Genomic DNA, 13,531 nt, shown 5'->3' with positions numbered 1-13,531 from the left:
CACCCTACCCAGCCAAGCATGTTCTTAAAATTCTTTACAGATTAACCCACATTAATCTAAACCCGGTAAAGGCAAACGTTTTCCCTTCCACTGGGAGCTGCATTGTAATTTACCCCAACAACCTGTTGAAAAGACCAAGGGAGCTTAGCAACCAGCCGTCCCCAGGCCCTGGAGGGAAGCTGCAATTACCGGGTGCGAGGCCGGCGGGGCCGCAGCCCCCACTTCAAAGGCGCGGGAGGAGTTGAGGGAGGCAGAGCTGTAATTAGTGCGGGCCCCGCCGGGCGACCACGGGCCTGCTCACGCCTCGCGGCCTCCGAGGAGCAAGGAAAGGCCCGCGTGGGAGCGCAGAGCCAGGGAGGAACAAAGACGCCTCCTGTTTGATGTGAATCACCCAGAACTAGGGAAGGGAGGCGGGCGCACCTCTCCCGCCCAGGCCCTGCAGAGTCAGGGCGCAGGAAGCCTGGCTTAGGGGCGATGGCATGGGACGGCCACCCCGCCCCGCCAGCGCTCCCCCAGCGCCCCGAAGCAGGATGGAGACGCCCTCGTGTGCCCCCCGCCAGGCTCCTTGGACCCTTTGGGATCTGTGGGCACAGGGCCTGGACTGGCCACATCCCTGCTCCCAGAGCGCAGACCCCGCTGGGGCCCACCCTGGGTGTCCGCATAGGGAGGGGCTAGAGAGCAGGAGCCCCCCCACCGCCGCACCTAAGGGGACCAGAAGCCATGGGGAGGGTGCTGTGGGGAAGCTTCCAGAAGGACCCCCCAGAGAGAAGGAAGGGTGGGATTCAAGGTGACCGACCACCAGCCATCTGCCTGTTGGCTTGTTGATCCCAGACTGACTCCAAGTCCCGGTTCTGGCCTCCATATTGGTGTCCTATGTTTGTTATCTTAAGGTGTTTTTAAAACTGGGTTTTCTAAGGACACGGATGCAGGAGGTACCCTCCAGCAGCAAGGTGCTGACTGGCGCTCAGGGTCTCTGTGGGTGAGTGTGCCTGTGAGTGTGGACGGGCATGTGTGTGGGAGTGACTTCCTAGAATGAATCCAAGAGGAGCCTCTTTGGGGCAAGGTGGTGGGGCCAGGTGGGAAGGCTCTGGTTCTGTGGAAGGTGGTGGGGCCAGGTGGGAAGGCTCTGGCTCTGTGGGGAAGGTGGTGGGGTCAGGTGGGAAGGCTCTGGTTCTGTGGAAGGTGGTGGGGCCAGGTGGGAAGGCTCTGGCTCTGTGCACATTTCTGTAATATTTAAATATTCCAGGTTTCAATCATGGATTACTTCTTTTCTAGAAGAACCAAAAGGGTTCATTTGGGATTATGAGCTATTTTTCTTCTTATGATTTTCTAGTACATTTTTAAAAATCTGATAAAGTGGACAGGCATGGTGGCTCACGCCTGTAATCCCAGCACTTTGGGAGGCCAAGGCAGGCAGATCACCTGAGGTCGGGAGTTCAAGACCAGCCTGACCAACATGGAGAAACCCCATCTCTACTAAAAATACAAAATTAGCCGGGTGTGGTGGCAGGCGCCTGTAATCCCAGCTATTCGGGAGGCAGAGGTTGCAGTGAGCGGAGATCGCACCATTGCACTCTAGCCTGGGCGACAAGAACAAAACTCCGTCTCAAAAAAAAAAAAAAAAAAAAAAGTCAAGCTAGGACCACGCTTTTGAAGCATGTCACAGGGATCTGAGACCTGGGGTAAGCCTCGGAGACTGGCTCATCTGGCGCTTTTGGAGCGTGTTGCTGGGGTCTGAGGCCTGGGGCAAGCCTTGGAGATGGGCTCATTTGGAAAGGGCTCGCCAGGCTGCAGTCACTGTGTGGACTTCCCTGAGGGCCACCCTGTGCCCTGCTTAACATTCTGCCGAAGACAGCAATGACAAGTTCAAAAAAGTGAGGTTGACAAAGTGAAGAGATAACCCACAGAATCGAAGAAAATATTTGCAAACTATCCATCTGGCAAGGGATTCGTAACCCAAATATATGAGGAGCTCAGACAACTCAATAGCAAAAAAAAGCAGCCAGGTGCAGTGGCTCACACCTGTAATCCCAGCCCTTTGGGAGGCCAATGCAGGTGGATCACTTGAGCCCAGGAGTTTGAGACCAGCCTGGGCAACATGGCAAAACCCTCTCTCTACAAAAATACAAAAATTAGCCAGGCATGGTGGCGCACACCTGTGGTCCCCGCTACTCAGGAGACTGAGGCGGGAGGTTTGCTGATTGCTTGAGCCCAGGGAGCAGAGGCTGCAGTGAGCCCTGATTGTGCCACTGCACTCCAGCCTGGGCAACAGAGTGAGACCCTATCTCAAAACAACAACAAATAATAATCGTCCGATTAAAAATGGGAAAAGATGTGAACAGACTTTTCTCAGAAAAAGGCCACCAGGTGTTTTAAAATATGCTCAACATCACTAATCAGCAGAGAAATGCAAATCAAACCACAGTGCATTACCATCTCAGCCCAGTGAAAATGGCTTACATCAAAAAGACAGGCAGTAACAGATGCTGGTGAAGATGTAGAGACAGAGAGCCCCCAGGCACTGTGGGTAGGAAGGTAACACAGTACAGCCCTACGAAAAACAGTACAAAAAGCAGAACTACCATGTAATCCAGCAATTCCACTACTGGTGTTTATCCAAAAGAAAGGAAATTAATATGTCAGAAATCTCTGCACTCTTGTGTTTATTGCAGCACTGCTCACAATAGCCAAGATACAGAATCAACCTCAGTGCTTATCAGTGGATGAATGGATAAAGAAAATGTGGTAAATATACACAATGGAATATTATTCAGCTATCAAAAAGAATGAAATCCTGTCATTTACTGCAACATAGATGGAACTGGGGGTCATTATGTTAAGTGAAATAAGCCAGGCACAGAAAGACAAACATCTCATGCTGTCACTCATGTGGAAGCTAAATCAGAGGCTCCCGTGGAGGCAGAGTGTGGAGTGGTGGCTCCTAGAGGAAGAAGGCGGAGGGGGAATAAAGGAGGGAAATCTAAACGTGTTTCTTGTCACTGAGCTGTAGGCTTTAAAATGGTGTAGATGGTACATTTTATATGTATGTTATTCCTCAATTTAAAAATTAATGTAAAACGCGAGGTTAATGTTGCAAATGTTGTCACTGAGGCACCCACGTGTTTACCTTGTGTTTTGTGGTACTCAAGGACAGGCAGGCTATTTAGAGTGCACATTTTTTTCAGCTTCACCAGAAATAGAATTTGTGGCAGTTTGTGGACTTTGTCATGAATCAAGCTTTCCTTTGGCAAGATCTTCTTTCCTGTGTGGGCTTGGGTGAGTGCCTTTGCCTGCTGGAGGGAGGTGGAGCCCGCCTCAGTGGTGGTGGGGGCTGTGGGGATGGGGGGGGGCTTTACCCCATAAGGAGCTCTCAAGTGCCCAGGCATCTCATTGGGATTGCAATCACCATCCCCATGGTGGGCTGATTCCGGGACTCACGGGCAGTCCTCATGACCCACCTGCTGGGCACCGTGAGCCCGCCCCGGCAGCCCTACAGATCACAGATGCTCGAGAGGCTCCTGGTGCCCGATCCTGCTCCTGCAGCTGAGCAGCCTGCCACGCCCACTCCTCCTCCCCAGGTCCACAGGCTGCCAAGTTCTGAGTCTCTCCCACCCCAGCCTGTCCCTTTCTCCACCAAGGGCCAGCACAGCCATCTGGGTTGTCCACACCAACTCCCCTCCACAGTCCTCATTCCTGAGGGCACCCCTCCCTACTCAGCCCTGCTGCCTGTTCCTCTAAGGGACCCCTCCTGGACAGGGTTCTCAAAGTCCAGTGCACACGAACCCCTGGGGGTTCCAACTTGTGAGGTCAGCATAGGCTGGGAGTGCCCTGACCCCACTTTGAGAAACACCACAGCTCCATCTCCAGCAGAGGTGCTGGTCCCTCCAGGGTCCTTCTCCATCTTGGAGGGACATGTGCCCTTCACTTGCTCCTACTCAGGATCTAGGCCTCCTTGCTGTGCCCAGCATAGCTGCCCTGAACTCCCCTTCCCCTCCGCCGTGGCCTCCCCTCCACTGCAGCCTCCCCTTCACCGCAGCCTCCCCTCCGCCATGGCCTCCCCTCCGCTGCGGCCTCCCCTTCACCGCAGCTTCTCTGGCCTCCTGGGAACTCCTTGGCTGCTCCTAAGCCTTGGTCCCTGGACAATCCCAGGTCCAGCTCAGCACCCACATCCAGGTGATGTTCAAATGGGCCCAGCTTCAATTCTCAGCCCACAGAGCTCAGAAGACAGCTGAGGCCTCTAGTCAGAAGACCCCAGGCTTCCCCAAAGGAAGGGATGCCTCACGAGGACAGCCTGTCACCACCGTCCTAAGGGACTTCCAGGGACCACAGTGCCAGCACTTTCCATTAGAATGGCTGACAGTGTTAGAGCTCACACGTCATTCATTCGCCTGACGAACCCTGAGGGAGTGCTTGCTCCAGAGACCCCTGGGCTCCCAGAGCCTGGTGCTGGTGACAGTGGTATGGGAGGAGCACGTGAGCCGGGTGGCACAGCAGGGCAGCACGGTGACCCTAGGGGCACTGTGCGCATAGGAGATGGGGGCAGTCCTGGGCTGCTGAGCTTCTCTGAGGGGTCATTGTCCTTCAGGCAAGTAGCAAGAAGCAGCCCACGTGCTTCCAGGTCACGGGAGCAGAGTGAACAAGCCTGCAGCAGGAAGAGCTGAGGGGCCTGGGAACAGCAGAGCCCGCGTGGAAGGGACAGGAAGGGGGATGGAGTCCGGGCAGCAGGGAGAGACCCAGAGGATGGGAGGCCCAGAGCCACCTGCAGCCCTGGGAGACACCCTAGCAGCCAGGGCTCAGGAAAAACCATCCTCAGAGAAGACACATGAGGTCATTATTTAGAACAAAAGTAGGTAGATAAAAGCACATCCTTTGGGAGGCTGAGGCAGGCCGATCACCTAAGGTTGGGAGTTCAAGACGAGACCAGCCTGACCAACATGGAGAAACCCTGTCTCTACTAAAAATACAAAATTAGCCAGGCGTGGTGGCGCATGCCTGTAATCTCAGCTACTCAGGAGGCTGAGACAGGAGAATTGCTTGAATCCGGGAGGCGGAGGTTGCATTGAGCCAAGATCATGCCATTGCACTCCAGCCTGGGCAGTAAGAGAAAAACTCCGTTTCAAAAAAAATAAATAACAAGTGAAAAAAAAAAAAAGCGTATCCCAGCATTAGAGCCATTCTCAGCATCAGAAGTCAAATTGGCAAAATGGCAACTCAGTAAGCATCACCACCAGTGCTGTCTGTGGTGGGACAGTGGAGACCATAGACCCCCAGCACTGATAATGTTGGTCCAAGTAAAATGCAAGAAATATGTGGTCAAAGTGTCCCTTGAATAACCGCATTTTTCTCGGGTAGAATTCCAAAATTACAGCGCGTTACATAGCACTGGTCCACTGGTCCTGCCCCTACCATGATGACCCCCTTCTGGGTTGGTGGATGAGAATGCGCTTGTGTCTTACTCGTGCAGTTTGCTAAACTAACAACCCAAAGCCCGTCGCGCCCTTACAGTTTTATTCCCCGCTGACAGATTTGAGGGGAGCCGTCAGGTGAGAGGCTTCTGCAAGGGTTCTAGTGTATTACACCCAGCAAATAGATTACATCACTTAGACATACATTTGCTTTTAAAAATAACTTTATTTTTCCTATGACACAAGAAATAATAGGTTGCTTGTTGAAACCTCATCACACACTGATGACAAAAAGTAGGAAATGAAAATTGATCACAATTTCACTGTCAGAGATAGGACACTGGGCATCTCGGCACAGTGCAGCAAGAATGTATGTAGATATCCATGGTAGATAAAAGACACATAGGCATAAGACGTGGACTTTCCCGTCATCTGTGAGCCGCCAGCACAGCTGATGATGTGGGTGGCACAGGCATTGAGTCACTGCTGGGAGTGGCTGTCATCCCTCTCCTGAAGAAGTGGGGGATAGGAAGGCCCGTGGGGTACCTGGAGATGGTCCCTCCTCCACATGGCCTGTGCAGAGCTGTGCAGCTGGTCAGAGTGAGCTCAACAGGAGCACCGGCTGGTTCCAGCCCTGGGCCCCCTTGAGTTCTGCACCAGCACCCCGCCCCTGTGAATATGCACAGATGAGAGGGACAGGGCCCCGCTAGACCACAGGCTCAGGACAGGTGACCGACCATCAGTGAGGGCCGGGAAGTGGCAGGTGCTGCACACTGGCCTGCTGGCCCAGGATCACCTGATCTTGAATCTGCCTCTTGAGGGCTGATGGTGTGCATCTGTGCCCCTCACAAAACAGCACTGCAGTAAGCCCAAGCCGGCAGCAGGCCAAAGACTCGAGGCAGCGCAGAGGGCAGCCAGGGGAGCACAGCACCCCTGACCGTAGCAAGAGGCACAGCAAAGCGGCCTGCAGCGGGGAGGGGGCGGAGAGCCTGGTGTCTTCTGCGTCCTAGGGAGCCAGGCTGCGTGTGCCCCAGTGGCTTCTCCATAACTTCTGGGTTCTGTGGATGTCCCTGCAGCCAGAACTCCTGACCGAGGCAGCCCTGTCGGGGTCCAACCAATTCCCCGAACATTAGGCAAGAGGTGGTTCCTAACCACACATCAGCTTCTTGATGACTGTTAGTGGGTTTTAGCCGCTGTAACAAAATACCACCGACTGGGTGTCTTGAACAACAGGCTGTGTTCCTCACAGTCTAGGGGCTGGAATTTGGAGGCCAAGGCGGCAGCAGGGTCGGCCTCTGGCAAGGACATTCTTCCTGATTTGCTTGCAGCCGTCTTCTTCTTGCACCCTCATGTGGCAGAGACAGCAAAAGTGACAGCACGCTCTCTGGGGTCTCCTTCATAAAAGGACACCATCATGAGGGCCACAACCTAACCATCTCCCAAACGCCCCACCTCCTGGTGCCTCCACACCAGGGTTAGAATTTCTACACAGGAACTCCAGGGAGATGCAATCGGTCCATAACATTCTATTCCTGACCCCGAAATGTTATGTCCTTCTCACATGCAAAATACATTCATTTCATCCCTCAAACCCCAAAGTGGTGGCTTGTTCCAGCATCAACTCTAAAGTCTAAAGTCCAAAGTATCATCTAAACATCATCTAAATCAGATAGAGTTTAGTTCCTTCCTAGCTGTGAACCCATAAAACGGAACAAGTTACGTGCGTCTAAAATACAATGGTGGGAGAGGCATAGGACAGACGCTCCCATTCCAAAGGGAGAAATGGGGAGGAAGAAAGGGGCAACAGGTCCCATGGAGCCTGGACCCCAACAGGGCAAACCATGTTAAATCTTCAGGCTCAAGAACCATCTTTGGCTTTAGCCCCTGCCCTCCAGATCCACTGCAGCAATGGTCCTACCCCTGCAGCTCTGTGAGGGACAGAGGTCATGCCTGCAAGGCTCTGGGCAGCCCTGCCCCCAAGGCTTTGGGCAGGGGGCATCTGGCCTGTTGATGCCCATGTGGCAGCCCTGATGGACTCTAAATCACCTTCTGGGTCCTTCTTCCCTTGTCTTGAAAAATAGTGCATGTTCACAGCCAAATAGCTCCCTGGTCCTGCTCAGTACAACCCAAGTCGGACAGCCCAACTCACTTCCTTCTCCTCTCTCCCACTTTTGGTTCAAGATGAGTGTTCCTGTGGGGACAGCTGGTTGTGACTGTGGTTCACACCCAGCAAATCCCCTTATCAGAAGGTCACCTGGCCATGCCCTTAATGTTTTCTTCCAAACACACGTTCTCGTTTTTTTACATTATGCATAGGCTGAGGATTTTCCAAATATTTAAGTTCTGGTTTAGTTTTGTTTAACAGCTCGGTCTTGAAATCATTTCTAGCTTCTCACATTTTACCCTAAGCAGCCAGGAGGAACTAAGCCATCCCTTCAACACTTTTGCTTATAAACCTCCTCAGCCAAGTATCCTGTTTCATCACTCACAAGTTCTCCTTTCCACACAATACCAGGACATGAACACAGTTCAGCCGAGTTCTTTGCCGCTTTTTAACAAGGTGGCCTTTCCTCCAGTCGACACTAGCATGTTCCTGGTTCCCATCTGAGCCTCCCCAGACGGCCTTCCCATCCACTTCTACCAGGGTTCTGCTCACAACCCCCTAGACGTCCTCTGAGAAGACAGAGGCTCTCTCTGCAGTGCTCCTCTTCTGAGCCGTCACCAGAATCACCTTTAAAAAGCTATTCGTAGCCATCTAGGCTTTTTCTAGCACGTGGCTCTGAATGATTCCAGCTGCTCCCATTCATCAGTTCCAAGGCCACATCCACATTCCCAGGCATTGGTTGCAGCAGCTCTCACACCTCGCACTGATCTTCTGTCCTGGCTTGGGTGCCACAACAGTGCACTGTAGACTGGGTGGTGTTCAGACAACAGGCATTTATTTCCTCACAGTGCTGGGGGCTGGGAATTTGAGACCAGGGTGCTGGCACAGTTGGGTTCTGTTAAAAGCTCTCCCAGGTTGCAGACGGCCATCTTTGCACTGTGTCCTCACACAGTGGAAGGGACAAGGCAGCTTTCTGGGGCCTCTTTTGTATGCACACGAATCCCATTCACAAGGGCTCCACTCTTATGACCTCATCAGCCCCCAAAGGACCCATCTCCCAACACCCTCACCTTGGCAGTTATGGTTTCAACAGATATATTTAGGCGAGACACATTCAGTCCACAACAATGACCACAAAACCCAGATTTTAATTCAATGAAATCCAAACAGCATGGCAAGACTCCTCGCATCAAGATGCTCAGGTTTTATGTCACATGGAAAGCTAGTCACAGCCCCACCCAACACAAGTCCTATCTGCAAGATGCTGACAGCCTGGTGGCAAGAGGATGGCAAGGGAAGGAGAGGGACGGGCAGGAAAGGCAGGCTCCACAGAGGAGATGCAGGTGAGGGGAAAGGAACACTGGGAACGGCTGGGTGTGAGACTCGGAGCCAAATACACAGCAGTAGAGGGACTTCTGCCCCTGCAACAGTGAGGAGGTACCTGCGGCCTGGGCGTGGGAGATCAGGAAGCGGCCACAGGCTTGGGAGACGCCTGGAGCCAAAGAAGCAAAGCCACAGCCGGGGCCCAGACCAGGCACGTCCTGCAGGGCTCGGCTTCCCTCAGCACAGGTTTTGTTCTTCAGCTCAGTTTTAGGAACAGGATAAAACGGCATTAAAAGACAGAAGCAAGATGGGGGTAAATGAAAATAAACTGTATGTTTTTACCACACTTCTGACACCAAACGTGTGGGTTTCTATACCAATTCTCCAATTCTGCATCAGTGCCAACGGGGTATCCTGCAATATAATTCAGTTCTGACACTAACTGCCCAGGGTCAGCACAGACCCCTCAGGCCGAGGGGTGGGCCCAGGAGACTGTCCCCACTCCAAGTGCCAATCACAGGTCCGGGGTGTCACCTGTCCCCAGTACCTCGGCTATAAATTGGGAGTTCCCATGACCCCTTCCTTGGGTTCAATAATTTGCTATAATGACTCACAAAACTCAGGGAAACATCTCTTCCGTTTGCTGGGTTACTGTCCTACTAAAGGGTGTACTGAAGGACACAGATGAGCAGCGGGTGAGGGGTGCACAGGGCAAGGCCCAGAGGGACCCTGAGTGCAGGAGCTGGTGTCCCTGGAGCCTGGGCTGCCCCACCCTCCCAGCTCAGGATGTGTTCCCAGCCCAGTAGCTCTCTGCATCCGCTGTGTGGGGGTTTGAAGGAGCCTCTGTGATGCACAACTGGTGAAGTTAGTGACTCCTGGTGACTGACTCAGTCCCCAACCTCTGCACAGAGGTCACAGGTTCCAGCAAGTCCCAGCCTCAAATCCTGCTTTGGTCTTTCTGCCACTAGCACCCCATCCTGAAGCTGCCTAGGGCCCAGGCTCCACTCATCTGCCTTGGTCTTTCGGGACACCAGCACCCCATCCTGAAGCTGCCTGGGGCCCAGGCTCCACTCATCTGCCTTAGTCTTTGGGGACACCAGCACCCCATCCTGAAGCTGCCTAGGGCCTCGCCTCCAGTCATCTCATCAACAAACAGAAAACATTCATCTCTCCTGAGAATCCAAGGGTCTTAGGAGCTAGGACAAAATATTGTAACACGCAAAGCTCCTCTCACCCCATCGCTCAGGAAGTTACAAGCGCTTTAGAAGCTCTGTGCCAGGAACCGGGGCAGGGACCCCAAATCTGTATTTCTGATTATGTCACGGGGCCTTCTAGTCCTGGGGCAGAGGCTGCGTCCAGGCTACTGCACGGCTGTGTTTGTGGAACAGCAGATCCATATGGAGTGTGCCCTGACTCTTGGGCAGGTTTTTGGCTGTCTCTGACGGCAGTGCCTGCCTTCCCTGCCCCTGGAGCTGGGCCTGCCGGTGGGTCTTCTGGGTGGGGGCGATTGTTGGTTCTTGCCTATGACTGCTCACTTCCTGGGCCTTGGGCCATGAGAAGCAGAGACTCAGGGCATGGGGTACTTCCTCCCTTTGAGCTCTGAGTAACTTCAACCTCCTTGGACTTGCGCACATGCAAAAATAGATTTTGGCTGTTTTAAGCCATGGGGATGTGGGCTGCACCTCATGTGAGCTGAACGGCACATCTGGGCCTGCGTCTCGTGACTGACTCAGCTGCTTTAGCTCTTGGCCTCGGATTGTAGGGTGCCCGGCCTTGGAGCACGACCCCGAGAGGCAAAACCCTTGTGGGGTCAGGACATGTCATCCATGAGAAAGTGCCACATGCCCTGAAGTCCACTTCCCCACATGTGCTGTGGCTGTATGTCCCCTCCGAATGTCACTGCTCGAGATGGGGCCCGGCCTGGGGTGGGGTACAGGTGGGGTTAAACCGCCCCTGGGTGAGAGGGAAGAGCAAATCTCTTCACTTCGCTGGGCTTCCATCTCCTGACCCATAAAATGGGAACCCTGCTGGTGGCCAGCGTCCTGCCTCCCAAGTTCCTACAAAGCAGGTGGCCTGGGTCTGGGCTCAGCCCCCTCCACTGGGCCAGGAGATAATGCTGTTAGCATAACTACAGCAGTGGCCACTCCCAAATGCCACTCAGCCCCTGGAAACTCAGCCTTCCATCCAAAGGGTCCCCGAAGTGGGGAGCAGCCCCTCAGTCATTCCACACAGCAGGGCCCACCCCCCCACCATGCCAGGGTTACACATGCTCAGGGCACACTCCATATGGATCTGCTGTCTGCCTGGATGGCTTCTCACCCACACAGGGGATTCAGGGCATGACACAGGTCTTTAGGACACATTTGTTTAATTCCTGAGCTTCCCAAAACTTGGAGGTTTGGGAGAAAAGGGGCTGGAGCTAGAACAGTAGCTTTGTACCCTGGGGATTCTGGCCAGCTCTTGCTGCCATTCCGCCCGCCCCTGGCCCTGTCCTCTCCCAATTCCCATTTCCAGCCCTGCCCTCCGTGCCCGTCCCACAGACCTCTGCCTCCTCACTGTGACCAATGCTGGGTCATTCCCTACTGTCGGAGCCTCCCTCTCCCAATCCCAGGCCCCGGCTACCTGGAGGGTGCCAATAGGAAGGGGCAGCACAGGAGAGGCCCCATCCCTGGAAATGAGGCCAGAGCTCCTCTGGGAATGGCCAGGGCTACCTGGCAGCAAGTCACGAGCAGGGCCTCACTGTCCCTGCATGGCTTCCCCGCCTCCTGCAGGGGCCAGGGCTGGGGTGCATTCTCTGTCTTCTCAGTGAGGAAGCGTAAATGTTCCAGGATGGAAGATAAACGTTCAGGAAAATGAGGACCCAGAAATTCTTCATGGGCTGCATGAGCCCTGAGGCCCGACTGGCAGGCCGCTGAGGCCACCTGAAAAACTGGTGACAACGGGGGGCTCAGCAGCTACCCAGAGACAATCAGAGCAGACAGAAGAGTGGCACTGGTGTGGAGCTCCCGGGCTCTGTGGGGCTCCAGGCACCACCCTCTCCAGCCCTCGCAGCCAGGCTGGGGTCCCCAGCTCCCAGTGTTTACCCAGCAGGCCCTGCCTTCTGACAAATTAACTCTGAAAGACACAAAAAGTGTGCTGTGTGCTTTGGCTCTGACCTAAGACAGATGACACAGAACACATAGAGGCTGTCCCACTTGAGGAGCCTCCATGCAGGCAGACAGGTAATCCAAAGCTCTGAATTCCAGGTCAGGCCCATGCACCGTGAGGAGAGAGGAAGCAGACGGTCCTCCCTCCAGGGATGTGTCACGTCCTCCCACAATACACAGGGTCTCCATCCCCCGACGGGGTCACAGGTGCTCCCTGCAGGGTGCGAGACTGTGTCCTTCCTTGTGGTCTAGGCTGGAGAAAGGTAGACTTCAGGGGAGAAGACCTTGTTCCTCTCATGGTGGTGGCCAAGGAAGCAGGGCAAGACCTGAGATGTCAGGAGTGCTAGTGTCCTGGGGCTGCTGTGACAGACAGCCACAAACCAGGCAGCTTAAAGCAACAGAAAAGTCTTGTCTCAGACCTGGAGCCAGAGGTCCCAGATCAAAGTGTCGCTGGGCCACACTGTCTCTGGAGGCTCCCGGGGAGGATCCTTCCTGCCTCCTCCAGCTCCTGGTGGCTGCAGTGTTTCCCGGCCTGTGGCCGCAACACTGCAACCTCTGTCTCCACTGTCATGTGGCCACCTGCTGAGTCTCTGTCTCCACATGACCTTCACATAAGGACATATGCCTCTTGGGTTAGGGCCACCCCAATGACCTCACCTGCACTTGATTACACCTGCAAAGACCCTTTTTCCAAATAAGGGCATGCTCACAGGAACAGGACTTCAGTATCTTTTTTGGGGTGACCGTGCAGAATCATGGGTGTTTCTGCAGGCCACCGCAGAGGGCCTGAAGTCCAGCCTGTCAGTGGTGAGCTAGGGAAACTGAGGCAGAGATTCAGAGGCTTCTTTGAGGCACGGCAAGCTGGAGAGGAGCTGGGCCCACTCCTGGCTGGATCCCCTGGGGCTCTCCAGAAGCCTCGCCTTGAGGCTGTTGCAACATCCCTGTCCTGTTGCCACATCCCTGGGTACCCCAGGTCCACCTGACTTCCCACCTCTGTCCTAGCCAGCAGCAGCTGGGCCGCTGCAGGCTCACATGCTTCCAGGGCACCAGCCCTCCCTGAGTGACCCCCCCTCCTCATCATCTGCCAGTTCACCCACACGAGAGTAGACAGAAGAGCAGGCATCTTCCTCAGGGTCCCTGTGGTGAGGTAGCACAAGGTTCACTGAGATGATCATTTACAGTAGGCTGCATGTCCAGAGGCCAAGGCAATAGCCTGGTGGGAACAAGTTAGCAAACACGGCAGGACACCACAGTACAGGTGAACTGGCAGAGTGTAGGAACCAGGCCAACAGTGAGTGACACAGCTGCCCTGACTGGGCCAGGTATCCATGGGAGGGGCAGACACCAGTGCTTAGCGAGGACATGCAGGGCCCTGTGCCCCGAGATAAATCACAGCTCCCTCCTGAGAGCCCTTCTGGGTGTCCCCCATCTACTGTGGGGCCACAGAGGCCATGTCATGGTGGATCATGGAAACAAACATCCCACAGAGAGGACAGCAGAGAGAGACAGGGCAGCTGGGATCCAGCAAGCAACCAGTCAAGCCTCTCTGAGAA

This window comes from Theropithecus gelada, chromosome 3, assembly GCF_003255815.1.
Source record: "Theropithecus gelada isolate Dixy chromosome 3, Tgel_1.0, whole genome shotgun sequence".
Taxonomy (NCBI): Eukaryota; Metazoa; Chordata; class Mammalia; order Primates; family Cercopithecidae; genus Theropithecus; species Theropithecus gelada.
This window is presented reverse-complemented; position numbering follows the sequence as displayed.